The following is a 7509-nucleotide window of genomic DNA, read 5'->3' as shown; positions in this document are numbered from 1 at the left end:
CAAAACAACATCATGGGTTCTTGAAACATCAGAACTGTTGAAATTGTTTTTTTCTACTGCTATCTACATCATTAAGGGGAAATTACATAACAAATTGAGATTAAGAAACATGTTCCTCACAGGGTTTCAAAATATCCTTTCCTCTTAGCTCTTAGCAAAATAATCATACAGTGACACAAAACTAGATCCACAGGTTAGAATTCTATTTTGTGGTTCTCAGTGACCCACCTCCACAGTCTTGTGTAGAGCTAGCAGTGCCTGTTCTTTTTCCTCCATTAGTAGACATACTGAAGGATCCAAATGGGCATGCTGGTTAATATTGTGTCCTGGTCTGGGAGATAGAAACAACATATTAATTTATCATACAGGCTAGACTGCCATAATAAAGTGTAGACTGATCTGGTTTATTGTTGTAATCTTTACACATCCAAACAAAACAAAAACTATATGTTCCTTTACACATACCTGTCTCTCTGTGTATATTTCCATTCCTCTCGCTTATGCATTTGAATATTCTTATCATTGGACTGCATGGAAATCTGTACATATTCTATAAAACAAAAAAGACGACGTACAGCTTCACAGTGAAACTAGTTCTCACAACATACTCATTGCTGTTTTTTGGCTTGCAAAAAAAAAAAGAATTTATTAGAATAAAAATATTTGACCAGGTCCTTCCTTTACGTGTGATCTTAAGGTACACTGCATTCAGTTCAGTTCAGTTTTGTTCAGTTTTATTTTACCAGAGATTAACCCATTTAGCAATCAGGCATAAATAATGATGCTTCTATTAGAATCTTATCCTTAGGACTGATTTGTGAATCATGAGAACCCCATAATTTGTACAAGTCATGTGAATTAATATGGAATTGATGTCATGCTGTGAAGTGCAATATATTGTCTAAAATGTGTAATGTTGTTTATTTAATTCTGATATTCTTGATCCCCTTGATGGTAAATTCATATAGACTTTTGCCCACAGTGACTCATGGAAAATGCCTGGCCTAGATTAACGATGGACTGAATGAGTCTTAACTAATTAGGACCCTCTCTGGCAAGTGGTTTGCAGAGGTCAAAAGGGCAGAATGATCCATCAAATGCTTTACTTAAATTCAATTGTACAACTAATACAGTAACCTCAGTGAGCATCTAGCATCCAACCACAACCACTGATAATCAACTAAGAATCTACAAGCGATTCTGAAGAAAGTCAAACAAGCAACTTCCTAGATGCCCTTTGTAAAGCACAAATACATGCATGGGAGAGTCTGCATGGGTGATCAATAGGCTACTGTCTCCCTTGATGCTTCCCCTGTGGCCTTCATTGCACAGTACATCACTAATATGCTTCCCTACCTCACTTCCCCACAACCAGCCTTGAAGAATCGTTACAGAAGCTATTTTTTCTAGAACAGTTAATAAACATGCCGTAACAACAACATTGAATCATATAGAAGACATGTTATAAAATATTAAAACAGGTATGAAACTCAATCCTTTATCCTGAAATCCTTTAATGGATTCAAACCGGTTTATTAAACCTCAGAAATGGGCAGGATTTGGATCAAACTAAGTAGAAAATGTTTTTATTTATTGCAGGAGAAACCATACAGACTGGCCAGGTCTTCTCAGGTGCAAATAAGAAAAACTATTTAATACAGTTCTGTTAAGATTTAAACAGCAGTAACATGACTCAAGTATATACTGCTATTCTTTCGTTGATTATAGAAACTGTATATTGAATCACTGCATCAATGAAGTGCTGGCTTACTTCAGTTGAAGTGAGATCATACAGAAACATCTCTTATAAGCTTTTATTCAGCAAGAGAAAATACAATAAAAATGTATAAGGCTTATTATGGTGGTGATGTCTATGATTCTTGTCCTTTTATCCAGAGAAATTACCATGTATAATTACTATTGAAGGGTTAAATATGATTCTTTCTTCCCAGGGAAGGAACATTAAGCAAAAGCATTAAGTAACAGAAGTAAACCACATTGTTTTCATTTAAATTGTTATAGAAATCTGATAGGAGTCATTCAAAATATAAATTAAGTATATCAATACTGGTGTCTCTATGTTGAGCAGCAGAAAAAGTTATATTTATTTGTAATGCTGTCTACCACAAAAGAGTTACAAAGATTTATAAATTGTTGTGGGTTAAACACAATTAAAATATATATATATATATATATATATATATATATATATATATATATATATATATATATATATATATATATATATATATATTGTAATTCAACAAACCTTAGTAAACATAAAACATATAGCTATGGCCAAAGGTTTTGCATCACCCTATAAAATGAACTAATTTTGCTTCATAAAGTTGAATGAAACCTACTGAATAATGTTAACATATTGAATTACATACCACTTTGTAGTTTTCTGAAAAACTGCCAAAAATTAAAAAATGTGACATTTCAAAATCTAACATGAAATACAGTACTACTATTATGGCTTCTGGTAGACTTTTGCGATATCTTTTTGTAGTTTCTTTGATTACATGATGTTAAATAAAAGATTAAAATTATGTTCATATAGTTTATTTTTTAAATTGTGTCTCAGTCCTAAAATGTTTGGTTGTAGCTGTATGCTCTGCTTTTCAGAAAATGTCTGCAAAGCTGAGTCATTGCACAAAACATTCATATGACAGGCTGGATAATGTCTATTCCTATTGTTGCAACAAGCTTGTTTTAGTGCAAGTAACAACAGGAGTAGGCGTGGGAAGTTCATCAAAATAATGTATTATTCAGAGTTCTGATTCATTTTTAATGTAAAAACATACAGTATCTACAATAAGGAAATGCCAAAAACATAATAATGAAGCACAATTAGCAATATACAAGGCAGCAGTGTGGATTAGTGGTTAGGGCTCTGGACTCTTGACTAGAGGGTTTTGGTTCAATCTCAGGTGGGGGACACTGCTGCTGTACCCTTGAGCAAGGTACTTTACCTAGATTGCTCCCATAAAAACCTAACTGTATAAATGGGTAATTGTATGTAAAAATAATGTGACATCTTGTAACAATTGTAAGTCGCCCTGGATAAGGGCGTCTGCTAAGAAATTAATAATATACACCAAACATGCATTGAACCACTACAGTCTAAAGAAAGTTATTAAATTGCAGTAAACAGGCAAAGGGAAGAGCTTAACTTGTTGATTTTTGCTCTTTGATAGACATATTGATACCCTGCTGCAGCAGAAAACTTCACTTATTACAGGCAATTTTGTCACTAGGCATGAGAATAATTTTTCCATAATATCTAATATTGCGTGTAAAAAATTATGCAGACAATAAATAAACAACGGTATAATCAGAAGCTAAGGGTGTAGTACAGAGTCTGTAATGGAATCAACACAACAACCATGTTCATTTTCATTAATAGTAGAAATGAAAGCTGGAGAACAAACTCAAAATAAGAAGTTATATTTTAAAATGCTGTAAAAGCAAGCTTTAAAAATTCCTTGAAAAACTTTTAAAAAAAAAATTAAAATGTTTACCAACAACCGTATATGGCAGTCTAGCACTTGCCCCCTTTTTCACATGTGACTGTTAGCAAATTTTCCAGTTTAAGTGCATTCAAGAAAGCTTAACTAATGCAGTAATAAAGCATTTCTGTGAACAAAAAGTGAAGCTGTGTTTTTCAGAAGCTACAAAGAACCACCACTGTCTTTCTTATTTGTGAAGAAACATGCATCATTGTTTGATTCCAGCCCAGACCACAAAGCAGACTTGCTGACTTCAGTCAGTACCACAGTTCCTGTCAGCATATTACTTTCCCAAAAACACAGCCGAGCACATCACAAAAGTGGCAAAAATGATACATGGCTTTGTATACAGTTCTTCTAATGTGTTGCATTAATCACTGTAACAGCAGTAGTGATCATGAATGTTTGCATAAGGCATTAAACAGGCAGTCACTGGAGACATTAATGGGGTTACTAGAGAGGGATTACTGGGCAGTTCCATATTCATTGGTGTGTACAAAACCATTTACTTATACATCATGGTTCAGACCACACACGACAGGTAAATCAGCATCAGTTTTGATTGGAAATCCTATTTCCCATGCTTTTTATAGACAAATTATACAACTATAATTTATTGAGCTATTCTTGTTTTAAAAAAATATATACTAAACCTCCATTATTTTATTACCTATCTAGATACTGGTAATGCAGCATAATTCAAAGGCCATTTTGTAGCAGTGACATTGTAACAGCTTCAGCAAGCTTTGAAATCCCAGCAATGGCAACATTGTGTATCCTCTCGATTTTCGAAGTATCTTACCTTCTGATGGCTTTAGATCAGTGACACTGTAACATCCCAAATCCTGAAAAAAACATAAGGAGATCTTATTTTACAGGTCAAGCTTAAACCTAGTTCTCACATTTTAATTTAATAAAATTGAATATATACTGCATTTTATGACAGCTATATTGAGTACAGATTTTTTGGAATTCCATAATGCTACCTACAAAAAAAAGGAAGCAAGTCACATCATGTGCAAATATTTGGATAGAAATGATGTACAGTATGGCATATATGAATCATAAGCAGACACACAAAATGGGTTACACTTTTTATTAAACAGACCTGTGGTTGCCCCTGGGGTATCTGAGTGAGGGGGTTTCCAGCGCGTTTCTCTTCAATCCTATCTCGTAATGTGCAGAGGACAGTTTCAATAACTCCGTTCGTACTTAAAATAATCTTTTTTACAGTTTCTTCTGGTACATGACAGTTTAACTTGGAAAACACCTTCCTAACAATGAATAAAGACACAATGTTAAGTTTTATCCAGACAGCTGCTTTAACTGCATGCTATAAAACACTTTTTTTTCAAATAAATGATTCCATCCCTCAAGTAATGGAAGAAGTGTACCACTGTTGTATCAGGCTTTCAAGCAACAGGCAGCTAACCTGAATTCCGCTTGAGCAGATTTGATTCTATCAATTCATCGAATTAAAATTAATTGAGAAACGGGGTCCAGTAGTGAGCTTTTGCTGTGTATCCCAAAAGATAAATGAGGCAGAATGCTGTCCCAACTTCCAATGCCTGTTGTGTATTAAAAGATTCTCTCTTTTTCTTCATTCAGACCACCATACTGATAAAAATAGTTCTTAAACAGTTTCTCCTTTGATTTATCCATACAAAAAGAAACTAGCTAATGAAAATGCAAGCTATCAGCAGCCCCCCTTGGTCAATATCTCTGTTAATGTAATGTTGACAAAAGATATTTAACAAAAAGAAAAAACACTTACCTGTTCAATGTCCCCCAGTTACTGTTTTTGTTGGGTGGAGTTTGCTGGTATATAGTTATGCAGTTCTACAAGTTTTGGAAAAAAAGTACTTCAGAACCTCTGCTGCCATAACTAATATATTAAAAAGAAAATATGTAAAAATGAATGGAGCACAAACAAGACCTGAGAATACAAGCCACATTGATTTGCCATATTACGTGTAACAAAAAAGTGTATGAATTACAAAATATAGAGTATTAACTAGAGGTGTGTGTAATAAGCATGTTAAGTGTGTGTAACAAGCCTGTTAAGTGTGTGTAATAAGCTTGTTAAGTGTGTGTAACAAGCCTGTTAAGTGTGTGTAATAAGCATGTTAAGTGTGTGTAACAAGCCTGTTAATGATGTCCCAGAACCCAGAGAAGCTCTTAAAAGGCTTGATTACACACACTTACCTATACTTAATTCTTTATTACGGTATATATGGAGAGTTGATAAAAAATGTAACCCCTGAATCAGCACCTTAACAGAAAACCAGCACGGGAGGTCACTGCAAACAAAGAACCCACCACGCAGCACAAAAAGCTGAACAATGTAGTGAACAAAACGTTATCATAAAAGCAAATAAACAAACCAAACAAAAAGCTATAGCTTAAAATTAGGCCACATGTTCAAGTTGTGTGAATGCTGGACCTTTTTAGTGTAGTTTTTAAAAGCCAGCAAAAGTGCACATTTTTCATTTAAATGCTGGATATATAGACTGTATGTACGGTCTGGTTTATTAATAAACCTATTTTTATGCAACTTGCATAATCGGAAAGAAAATGTCTCCATGCTGCTAAACGCACCACCTGCAAGCCACGACTACTGGTGCTACATAAAACGATTACGTTTTTTTTTCAGGTGTGACGCATCAAAAACATGTTTTAGCGACGCAAAATTTTCTCAAAGCGACGTCACTCGCTGCTGGTGTGGACACTCCCATTTGACTGCATGCAGTGACTTCTAAATTATTCGTTAGCATCGCTCGCCTCTGGTGTGGAGGCAGCTTAACTGTAAGCATGATGGCTACTGATACTTTAAACTCTGTGAGGCAATTTAGGGATTTAGAATATGTGTCCGATCCATCCAATATAGGGACAGCTGGAACCTTGCTTGAACAATCACATTGCTTGTTTCATGTTCCATTGTCAGCCTTGGATTATAAAGTCTTATTACACACATTTACATGATAGTAATAACACTGTAAGCTTCACCAAGCTCAATGGGTGATTACAACTCTCTTAACAGTGCAATGTTTCTTTAAATAGAAGTTGAATCAGTTAGGAGTTCCAAAAATCTTGTTACAAACTTGTTAAGTCATTAATAACGAAGAAACAATTTGTACCAATACTCTTTAAAATATGTTGTTAAGGTTCCACGTAATCACACTAGTTAAAAACAGTAATAATTAATATCACGCATGACAAAAACTTCCTCTTGCCACCTATTCATACTGCCTACTTAAATGTTTATCTAGATTGGAGTCTAAGATATTTTAATTTTGAAATTAAATTTGACAATGTAACCGTGACAAGTATCAGAAGAGAAGAGCCAGACTCTGGCATTAATAATGCACTTTTAAAAAGAGTTCAAAGCGAAATGTGGCTTTTATCTATTTAGTGCTGCAGTAAACTGCGATTAACACATGTAGTATCATTGTAAAACAAGCCTGCACGCTATCATAATTTCCACATTTGTATATGTGTTCAGTTTGCTCAGCCTCCTATGTAGAAATGAATCAAGTCGTATGTGTGTGACTCAGCTTCTGTGTGAGCTGCATAAATCATTGTACCTCCATCACCAAAATCCCTGGCTATATTCCGTTTAGGTCTGGAGAGAGGAATTTGGTCGATCCATGCATAAAGCTCCCGTAACGTTTCCTGATTTACATAACTATTCATTATTGCTAAAATAAACTAACAATCAAACAAAAATAAAAAATAAAATTGCACTATGCAACAAACACTCCTCCACAAAAAGAGACGCACTACAGGTTTGTAGCAGGGGCAACAGTGTGGAGTAGTGGTTAGGGCTCTGGACTCCTGACCGGAGGGTCGTGGGTTCAATCCCAGCTGGGGGACACTGCTGCTGTACCCTTGAGCAAGGTATTTTACCTAGATTGCTCCAGTAAAAACCCAACTGTATAAATGGGTAATTGTATGTAAAAATAATGTGTAAAAAATAATGTAATTGCATGTAAAAATA

The 7509-nt window shown here is 34.7% G+C and overlaps 1 pseudogene; it reads right to left on the bottom strand.

Annotated features, from left to right (window-relative positions):
- Nucleotides 1-216: 216 nt before the first annotated feature.
- LOC131737570 (sperm flagellar protein 1-like) lies at nucleotides 217-7208 on the bottom strand (annotated as a pseudogene).
- Between the last annotated feature and the right edge of the window lie 301 nt (nucleotides 7209-7509).

Source organism: Acipenser ruthenus, chromosome 7, assembly GCF_902713425.1.
Source record: "Acipenser ruthenus chromosome 7, fAciRut3.2 maternal haplotype, whole genome shotgun sequence".
In the NCBI taxonomy this organism is placed as follows: domain Eukaryota; kingdom Metazoa; phylum Chordata; class Actinopteri; order Acipenseriformes; family Acipenseridae; genus Acipenser; species Acipenser ruthenus.
This window is presented reverse-complemented; position numbering and strand designations above follow the sequence as displayed.